Below are 10268 nucleotides of genomic sequence, written 5' to 3'. Positions count from 1 at the left end.
TCCTCATCCTCCTCACGTCCTCAGCCTCTTCAGCTCCTCATCCTCCTCAGCTCCTCACTCTCCTCTCGTCTTCATCCTCATCATCTCCTCATCCCCTCTTCTCCTCATCCTCCTCAGCTCCTGATTCTCCTCATCTCCTCATCCTTCTCAGCTCCTCATCCTCTTCATCTCCTCCTCCTGCTCATCTCCTCATCCTCCTCATCTCCTCATCCTCCTCAGGTCCTCATCCTACTCAACCCCTCATCCTCCTTATCTCCTCAACCTCCTCAGGTGTTCATCGTCCTCATCCCCTCATCCTCCTCAGGTCCTCATCCTCCTCAACTCCTCGTCCTCCACAGCTCCTCATCCTCCTCAACTCCTCACCGTCCTCTTCTCCTCATCGTCCTCATCTCCTCATCCTCCTCAGCTTCTCATCCTCCTCAGCTCCTCATCCTCCTCAGGTCCTCATCCCCCTCACCTCCTCATCCTCCTCTGCTCCTCATCCTCCTCAGCTCCTCATCGTCCTCCTCTCCTCATCGTCCTGAACTCCTTATTCTCCTCAGGTCCTCATCTTGCTCAGCTCCTCATCCTCCTCAGGTCCTCATCCCCCTCAGCTCCTCATCCTCTTCATCTCCTCCTCCTCCTCAGCTCCTCAGCCTCCTCTGTTCCTCATCCTCCTCATCTCCTCATCCTACTCAGGTCCTCATCCTCCTCAGCTCCTCAGCCTCCTCTGCCCCTCATCCTCCTCAGGTCCTCATCCTCCTCAGCTCCTCATCCTCCTCATCTCCTCAATCTCCTCAGGTACTCATCTTCCTCAACTCCTCATTATCCTCATCTCCTTATCCTCCTCATCTCCTCATCCTCCACAGTTCCTCATCCTCCTCAGCTCCTCAGCCTCCTCTGCCCCTCATCCTCCTCAGGTCCTCATCCTCCTCAGCTCCTCATCCTCCTCATCTCCTCAATCTCCTCAGGTACTCATCTTCCTCAACTCCTCATTCTCCTCATCTCCTTATCCTCCTCAGCTCCTCATCCTCCACAGTTCCTCATCCTCCTCAGCTCCTCAGCCTCCTCTGCTCCTCATCCTCCTCAGGCCCTCATCCTTCTCATGTCCTCATCCTCCTCAGCTCCTCATCCCCCTCAGCTACTCATCCTCCTCAGCTCCTCATCCTCCTCAGCTCCTCAGCCTCCTTTGCTCCTCCTCCTCCTCAGGTCCGCTTCGTCCTCATTTCCTCATCCGCCTCATCTCCTCATGCTCCTCTGCTCCTCATCCTCGTCAGTTGGTCATCCTCCTCAGGTCCTCCCCCTCCTCAGTTCCTCATTCTCCTCATCTCCTCATCCTCCTCAGGTACTCCCCTCCTCAACTCCTCATCCTCCTCATCTCCTCATCCTCCTCAGCTACTCATCCTACTCAGCTCCTCATCCTTCTCTGCTCCTCATTCTCCTCAGGTCCTCATCCTCCTCAGCTCCTCAGCCTCCTCATCTCCTCATCCTCATCATCTCTTCATCCTCCTCAGCTCGTCATCCTCCTCAGCAACTCATTCTCCTCAGCTCCTCATCCTCCTCAGCTCCTCAGCCTCCTCTGCTCCTCATCCTCCTCAGGTCCTAATTCTCCACAGCTTCTAATCCTCTTAGGGTCCTCATCCCGCTCAGCTCCTCATCCTCCTCAGGTCCTCATCCTCCTCAGGTCCTCACCCCCCTCCGGTCCTCATCCGCATTAGCTCCTCATCCTCCTCAGCTCCTCATCCTCCTCAGCTCCTCAGCCTCCTTTGCTCCTCCTCCTCCTCAGGTCCGCTTCGTCCTCATTTCCTCATCCGCCTCATCTCCTCATGCTCCTCTGCTCCTCATCCTCGTCAGTTGGTCATCCTCCTCAGGTCCTCCCCCTCCTCAGTTCCTCATTCTCCTCATCTCCTCATCCTCCTCAGGTACTCCCCTCCTCAACTCCTCATCCTCCTCATCTCCTCATCCTCCTCAGCTACTCATCCTACTCAGCTCCTCATCCTTCTCTGCTCCTCATTCTCCTCAGGTCCTCATCCTCCTCAGCTCCTCAGCCTCCTCATCTCCTCATCCTCATCATCTCTTCATCCTCCTCAGCTCGTCATCCTCCTCAGCAACTCATTCTCCTCAGCTCCTCATCCTCCTCAGCTCCTCAGCCTCCTCTGCTCCTCATCCTCCTCAGGTCCTAATTCTCCACAGCTTCTAATCCTCTTAGGGTCCTCATCCCGCTCAGCTCCTCATCCTCCTCAGGTCCTCATCCTCCTCAGGTCCTCACCCCCCTCCGGTCCTCATCCGCATTAGCTCCTCATCCTCCTCAGCTCCTCATCCTCCTCAGCTCCTCATCCTCCTCAATGCTTCATCCTCCTCAGGTCCTCATCCTCCTCATCTCCTCATCCCCCTCATCTCCTCATCCTCCTCAGGTCCACATCATCCTCAGCTCCTCATCCTCCTCATCTCCTCAACCTCCTCAGGTACTCATCTTCCTCAACTCCTCATCCTCCTCAGCTCCTCATTCGTCTCAGGTCCTCATCCTCCTCAGCTCCTCACCCTCCTCATCTCCTCATCCCCTTCAGGTACTCCTCCTCCTCAGCTCCTCATCCTCCTCAGGGCCTCATCCTCCTCATCTGCTCTTTCTCCTCATCTCCTCATCCGCCTCAGGTAATCTTCCTCCTCATCTCCTCATCCTCCTCAGCTCCTCATTCGTCTCAGGTCCTCATCCTCCTCAGCACCTCACCCTACTCATCTCCTCATCCTTCTCAGGTACTTCTCCTCCTCACCTCCTCATCCTCCTCAGGTCCTCATCCTCCTCATCTCCTCATCCTCCTCATCTCCTCATCCTCCCCAGATCCGCATCCTCCTCATTTCCTCATCCTCCTCATCTCCTCATCCTCATTTTCTCATCGTCCACAGGCCCTCATCCTCCACATCTCCTCATCCTCCTCAGGTCCTCATTCTCCTCATCTCCTCATCCTCCTCATCTCCTCATCCTCCTCATCTCCTCAGCCTCATCATCTCCTCATCTCCTCACCTCCTCATCCTCCTCAGCTCCTCATCCTCCTGATCTCCTCATCCTCCTCAGGTCCTTATCCTTCTCTTCTCCGCATCCTCCTCAGGTCCTCATCCACCTCATCTCCTCATCCTCCTCATCTCCTCATCCTCCTCAGGTCCTCATCCTCTTCAGGAACTGATCCTCTTAAGCCCTCAGCCTCCTCAGCTCCTCACCCTCCTCATCTCCTCATCCTCCTCAGCTCCTCACCCTCCTCATCTCCTCATCCTCTTCAGGTACTCCTCCTCCTCAGCTCCTCATCCTCCTCAGGTCCTCATCCTCCTCATCTGCTCATCCTCCTCATCTTCTCAGCCTCCTCAGGTCCTCATCCACCTCATCTCATCCTCCTCATCTTCTCATCCTCTTCAGGTCCTCATCCTCCTCATCTCCTCACCCTCCTCATCTCCTCATCCTCCTCATCTCCTCAGCCTCATCATCTCCTCATCTCCTCACCTCCTCATCCTCCTCAGCTCCTCACCCTCCTGATCTCCTCATCCTACTCAGTTACTCATCCTTCTCTTCTCCGCATCCTCCTCAGATACTCATCCACCACATCTCCTCATCACGCTCATCTCCTCATCCTCCTCAGGTCCTCATCCTCCTCATGTCCGCATCATCCTCATCTTCTCACCCTCCTCAGGTCCACTTCCTCCAAATCTCCTGATCCTGCTCATCTCCTCATCCTCCTCTTCTCCTCATCCTCCTCTGGAACTCATCCTCCTAAGCCCTCAGCCTCCTCATATCCTCATCCACCTCATCTCCTCATCCTCCTCAGCTCCTCACCCTCCTCCTCTCCTCATCCTCCTCAGGTACTCCTCCTCCTCAGCTCCTCATCCTCCTCAGGTCCTCATCCTTCTCATCTGCTCATCGTCCTCATCTCCTCAGCCTCCACAGGTCCTCATCCACCTCATCTCCTCATCCTCCTCATTTTCTCATCCTCTTCAGGTCCTCATCCTCCTCATGTCCGCATCATCCTCAGCTCTCCATTCTCCTCAGGTCCTCATCCTCCTCATCTCCTCCTCCTCCTCAGCTCTTCACCCTCCTCCTCTCCTCATCCATCCACAGGTACTCCTCCTCCTCAGCTCCTCATCCTCCTCATCTGCTCATCGTCCTCATCTCCTCAGCCTCCTCAGGTCCTCATCCATCTCATCTCCTCATCCTCCTCATCTTCTCATCTTCTACAGGTCCTCATCCTCCTCCGCTCTCCATTCTCCTCAGGTCCTCATCCTCCTCACCTCCTCATCCTTATCAGCTCCTCATCCTCCTCAACTCCTCATCCTCCTCAGGTCCTCATTCTCCTCATCACCCTCCTCAGCTCCTCACCCTCCTCAGGTCCTCATCTTCCACACCTCCTCATCCTCCTCATCTCCTCAACCTCCTCATCTCCTCATCCTCCTCTTCGCCTCATCCTCCTCATCTCCTCAATCTCCTCTTCTCCTCATCCTTCCCATCACCTCATCCTCCTCATCTCCTCATCCTCCTCAACTCCTCATTCTCCTCATCTCCTCATCCCCCTCAGCTCCTCAACCTCCTTGGGTCCTCATTCTCCTCACCTCCTCATCCTCCTCTGCTCCTCATTCTCCTCTGCACCTAATCCTCCTCAGCTCCTCATTCTCCTCATCTGCTCATCCTCCTCAGCTCCTCAGGCACCTCAGCTCCTCATCCTCCTCAGGTCCTCATCCTCCTCACCTCCTCATCGTCCTCAGGTCCTCATCCTCCTCATCTCCTCAGCCTCCGCAGCTCCTCATCCTACTCAGGTCCTCATCCTCCTCAGCTCCTCATCCTCCTCATTTCCTCATCCTCCTCATCTCCTCACCCACCTCAGGTCTTCATCCACCTAATTTCCTCATGCTCCTCATCTCTTCATCCTCCTCTTATCCTCATCCTCCTCATCTCCTTTTCCTCCTCATCTCCTCATCCTCCTCATCTCACCCTCCTCAGCTCCTCATCCTCCTAAGCTCCTCATCCTCCTCAGCTCCTAATCCTCCTCAGGTCCTCATCCTCCTCATCTCCTCAGCCTCTTCAGCTCCTCATCCTCCTCAGGTCCTCATCCTCCTCATTTCCTCATCCTCCTCATCTCCTCATCCTCCTCATCTCCTCAGACTCCTCAGCTCCTCAGCCTCCTCAGCTCCTCATCCTCCTCAGCTCCTCATCCTCCTCATCTCCTCATCCTCCTCTTCTCCTAATCCTTCTCAGCTCTTGATTCTCCTCATCTCCTCATCCTCCTCAGGTCCTCAGCCTCTTCACCTCCTCATCCTCCTGAACTCCTCACTCTCCTCTGGTCTTCATCCTCCTCATCTCCTCATCCCCTCTTCTCCTCATCCTCCTCAGCTCCTGATTCTCCTCATCTCCTCAAGCTCCTCATCTGCTCATCCTTCTCAGCTCCTCATCCTTTTCATCTCCTCCTCCTCCTCATCTCCTCATCCTCCTCATCTCCTCATCCTCCTTAGGTCCTCATCCTACTCAACCCCTCATCCTCCTTATCTCCTCGTCCTCCTCAGGTGTTCATCGTACTCAACCCCTCATCCTCCTCAGGTCCTCATCCTCCTCAACTCATCATCTTCCTCAGCTCCTCATCCTCCTCAGCTCCTCACCGTCCTCCTCTCCTCATCGTCCTCATCTCCTCATCCCCCTCAGCTTCTCATCCTCCTCAGCTCCTCATCCTCCTCAGGTCTTCCTCCCCTCACCTCCTCATCCTCCTCAGCTCCTCATCCTCCTCAGCTCCTCATCGTCCTCCTCTCCTCATCGTCCTCAACTCCTTATTCTCCTCAGGTCCTCATCTTGCTCAGCTCCTCATCCTCCTCACGTCCTCATCCCCATCAGCTCCTCATCCTCTTCATCTCCTCCTCCTCCTCAGCTCCTCAGCCTCCTCTGCTCATCATCCTCCTCATCTCATCCTACTCAGGTCCTCATCCTCCTCAGCTCCTCAGCCTCCTCTGCTCCTCATCCTCCTCAGGTCCTCATCCTCCTCAGCTCCTCATCCTTCTCATCTCCTCAACCTCCTCAGGTACTCATCTTCCTCAATTCCTCATCATCCTCATCTGCTTATCCTCCTCAGGTCCTCATCTTCCTCAGCCGCTCATCTTCCCCATCTCCTTATCCTCCTCAGCTCCTCATCCTACTCATCTCCTCATCCTCCTCATCTCCCCATGCTCCTCATCTCCTCATCGTCCTCAGGTCCTCATCCTCCTCAGGTCCTCATCCTCCTCAGCTCCTCATCCTCCTCTTCTCCTCATCCTCCTCATCTCCTCATCCTCCTCAGCTCCTCATCCGCCTCTTCTCATCCCACTCAGGTCGTAATCCTCCGCATCTTCTCATCCTCCTAATTTCCTCATCCTCCTCATCTCCGCATCCTCCTCAGCTCCTCATCCTCCTCAGCTCTCCATCCTCCTCAGCTCCTCATCCTCCTCATCTCCTCATGCTGCTCATCTCTTCATCCTCCTAATCTCCTCATCCTCCTCAGCTCCACATCCTCCTCATCTCCTCATGCTCCTCAGATCCTCATCCTCCGAACCTCCTCATCCTCCTCATCTCCTCATTCTCCTCTTGTCCTCATCCTCCTCATCTCCTCATCCTCTTCATCTCCTCATCCTCCTCAGCTCCTCATCCTCCTCAGCTCTCCATCCTCCTCAGCTCCTCATCCTCCTCAGCTCCTCATCCTCCTCAGCTCCTCATCCTCCTCATCTCCTCATGCTGCTCATCTCTTCATCCTCCTAATCTCCTCATCCTCCTCAGCTCCACATCCTCCTCATCTCCTCATGCTCCTCAGATCCTCATCCTCCTAATCTCCTCATCCTCCTCATCTCCTCATCCTCCTCTTGTCCTCATCCTCCTCATCTCCTCTTCCTCTTCATCTCCTCATCCTCCTCAGGTCCTCATCCTCCTCAGCTCCTCATCCTCCTCAGCTCCTCATCCTCCTCAGGTCCTCATCCTCCTCAGCCCCTCAACCTCCTCATCTCCTCATAGTCCTCAGGTCCTCATCCTCCTCATCTCCTCTTCCTCATCAGCTGCTTTTCCTCCTAACCTCCTCATCCTCCTCATCTCCTCATTGTCCTCAGGTCCTCATCCTTCTCAGTGCCTCATCCTCCTCATCTCCTCATCCTCCTCAGCTCCTCATTCTCCTAATCTCCTCATCCTCCTCAGCTCCTCATCCTCCTCTTGTCCTCATCCTCCTCATCTCCTCATCCTCTTCATCTCCTCATCCTCCTCAGGTCCTCATCCTCCTCATCTCCTCTTCCTCCTCAGCTCCTCATTCTCCTCATCTCCTCATCCTCCTCAGCTCCTCATCCTCCTCAGCTCCTCATCCTCCTCTGCTCCTCATCCTCCTCATCTCCTCATCCTCCTCAGCTCCTCATCCTCCTCAGCTCCTCATCCTACTCAGGTCGCATCCTCTTCACCTCCTCACCGTCCTCAGGTCCTCATCCTCCTCATCTGTTCATCCTCCTCATCTCCTCATACTCCTCATCTTCTCATCGTCCTCAGGTCCTCATCCTCCTCATCTCCTCCTCCTCCTAATCTCCTGATCCTCCTCAGCTCCTCATCCTCCTCAGGTCCTCATCCTCCTCATCTCCTCAACCTCCCCAGCTCCTCATTAGTCTCAGGTCCTCATCCTCCTCAGCTCCTCATTCTCCTCATCTCCTCATCCTCCTCAGGTCCTCATACTCCTCATGTCCTCATCCTCCTCATCTCCTCATCCTCCTCATTTTCTCATCGTCCTCAGGCCCATCCTCCACATCTCCTCATCCACCTTAGGTCCTCATTCTCCTCATCTCATCATCCTCCTCATCTCCTCATCCTCCTCAGCTCCTCATTCTCCTCATATCCTCATCCTCATCATCTCCTCATTCTCCTCATCTCCTCAGCCTCATCATCTCCTCATCTCCTCACCTCCTCATCCTCCTCAGCTCCTCATCCTCCTAATCTCCTCATCCTCCTCAGGTACTCATCCTTATCTTCTCCGCATCCTCCTCAGGTACTCATCCACCTCATCTCCTCATCCCCCTCACCTCCTCATCCTCCTCAGGTCCTCATCCTCCTCATGTCCGCATCATCCTCAGCTCTCCATTCTCCTCAGGTCCTCATCCTCCTCATTTCCTCATCCTCCACAGTTCCTAACCCTCCTCCTCTCCTCATCCTCCTCAGGTACTCCTCCTCCTCAGCTCCTCATCCTCCTCATTTCCTCATCCTCCACAGTTCCTAACCCTCCTCCTCTCCTCATCCTCCTCAGCTCCTCACCCTCCTCATCTCCTCATCCCCTTCAGGTACTCCTCCTCCTCAGCTCCTCATCCACCTCAGGGCCTCATCCTCCTCATCTGCTCTTTCTCCTCATCTCCTCATCCTCCTCAGGTCCTCTTCCTCCTCATCTCCTCATCCTCCTCAGCTCCTCATTCGTCTCAGGTCCTCATCCTCCTCAGCTACTCACCCTCCTCATCTCCTCATCCTCCTCAGGTACTCCTCCTCCTCACCTCCTCATCCTCCTCAGGTCCTCGTCCTTCTCATCTGCTCATTCTCCTCATCTCCTCATCCTCCTCAGGTCCTCATCCTCCTCATATCCTCATTCTCCTCTTCTCTTCATCATTCTCAACACATCCTCTTCCTCATCTCCTCATCCTCCTCATCTCCTCATCCTCCTCATTTTCTCATCGTCCACAGGCCCTCATCCTCCACATCTCCTATCCTCCTCAGGTCCTCATTCTCCTCATCTCCTCATCCTCCTCATCTCCTCATCCTCCTCATCTCCTCAGCCTCATCATCTCCTCATCTCCTCACCTCCTCATCCTCCTCAGCTCCTCATCCTCCTGATCTCCTCATCCTCCTCAGGTCCTTATCCTTCTCTTCTCCGCATCCTCCTCAGGTCCTCATCCTCCTCATGTCCTCATCATCCTCATCTTCTCATCCTCCTCAGGTCCACATCCTCCTCATCTCCTCATCCTGCTCATCTCCTCATCCTCCTCTTCTCCTCATCCTCCTCTGGAACTCATCCTCCTAAGCCCTCAGCCTCCTCATATCCTCATCCTCCTCATCTCCTCATTCTAGTCAGCTCCTCACCCTCCTCATCTCTCATCCTCCTCAGGTACTCCTCCTCCTCAGCTCCTCATCCTCCTCAGGTCCTCATCCTCCTCATCTCCTCATCCTCCTCATCTCCTCATCCTCCTCAGGTCCTCATCCTCCTCATCTCCTCATCCTCCTCATCTCCTCATCCTCCTCAGGTCCTCAACCTCCTCATCTCCTCATCCTCCTCATCTCCTCATCCTCCTCATCTCCTCATTCTCCTCATCTCCTCATCCTCCTCAGGCCCTAATCCTCCTCAGATACTTATCCTACTCAGCTCCTCAGCCTCCTCATCTCCTCATCCTCCTCATCTCCTCAACCTCCTCATCCTCCTCAGGTCCTCATCCTCCTCAGATCCTTATCCTCCTCAGCTCCTCATCCTCATCTCCTCAACCTCCTCATCCTCCTCAGTTCCTCATCCTCCTCAGCTCCTCTTCCTCCTCAGGTCCTCAACCTCCTCATCTCCTCATCCTCCTCATCTCCTCAAACTCCTCAGCTCCTCATCCTCCACAGGTCCTCATCCTCCTAATCTCCTCATCCTCCTCAGGTCCTCATCCTCCTCAGGTCCTCATCCTCCTCAGCTCCTCATCCTACTCATCTCCTCATCCTGCTCAGGTCCTCATCCTCCTCATCTCCTCAACCTCCTTTGATGCTCATCATCCTCAAATCGTCATCCTCCTCAGCTCCTCATCTTCCTCAGGTCCTCATCCTCCTCATCTCCTCATCCTCTTCAGCTCCTCATCCTCCTCATCTCCTCATCCTCCTCAGGTCCGCATCCTCGTCATCTCGTCATCTTCCTCAGGTCCTCATCCTCCTCAGGTCCTCATCTTCGTCATCTCCTCAACCTCCCCAGGTCCTCATCCTCCTCAGGTCCTCATCTTCGTCATCTCCTCAACCTCCCCAGGTCCTCATCCTCCTCAGCTCCTCAGCCTCCTCATCTCATCCTCCTCAGGTCCTCATCCTCCTCATCTCCTCATCCTCCTCATCTCCTTATCTTCCTCAAGTCCTCATCCTCCTCAGCTCCTCATTCTCCTCATCTCCTCACCCTCCTCAAGTCCGCAGCCTTCTCTGCTCCTCAAACTCCTCATCTCCGCATCCTCCTTATCTCCTCATCCTCCTCAGATCCTCATATTCCCCAAACCCTCAACCTCCTCAGCTCCTCATCCTCCTCATCTCCTCATCCTCCTCATCTCCTCAT

This window comes from Megascapheus bottae, chromosome 35 (genome assembly GCF_031878675.1).
Source record: "Megascapheus bottae isolate mThoBot1 chromosome 35, mThoBot2.hap1, whole genome shotgun sequence".
NCBI classification, from domain to species: Eukaryota; Metazoa; Chordata; class Mammalia; order Rodentia; family Geomyidae; genus Megascapheus; species Megascapheus bottae.
The sequence above is the reverse complement of the archived record's forward strand: the minus strand, read 5'-3'. Positions refer to the sequence as shown.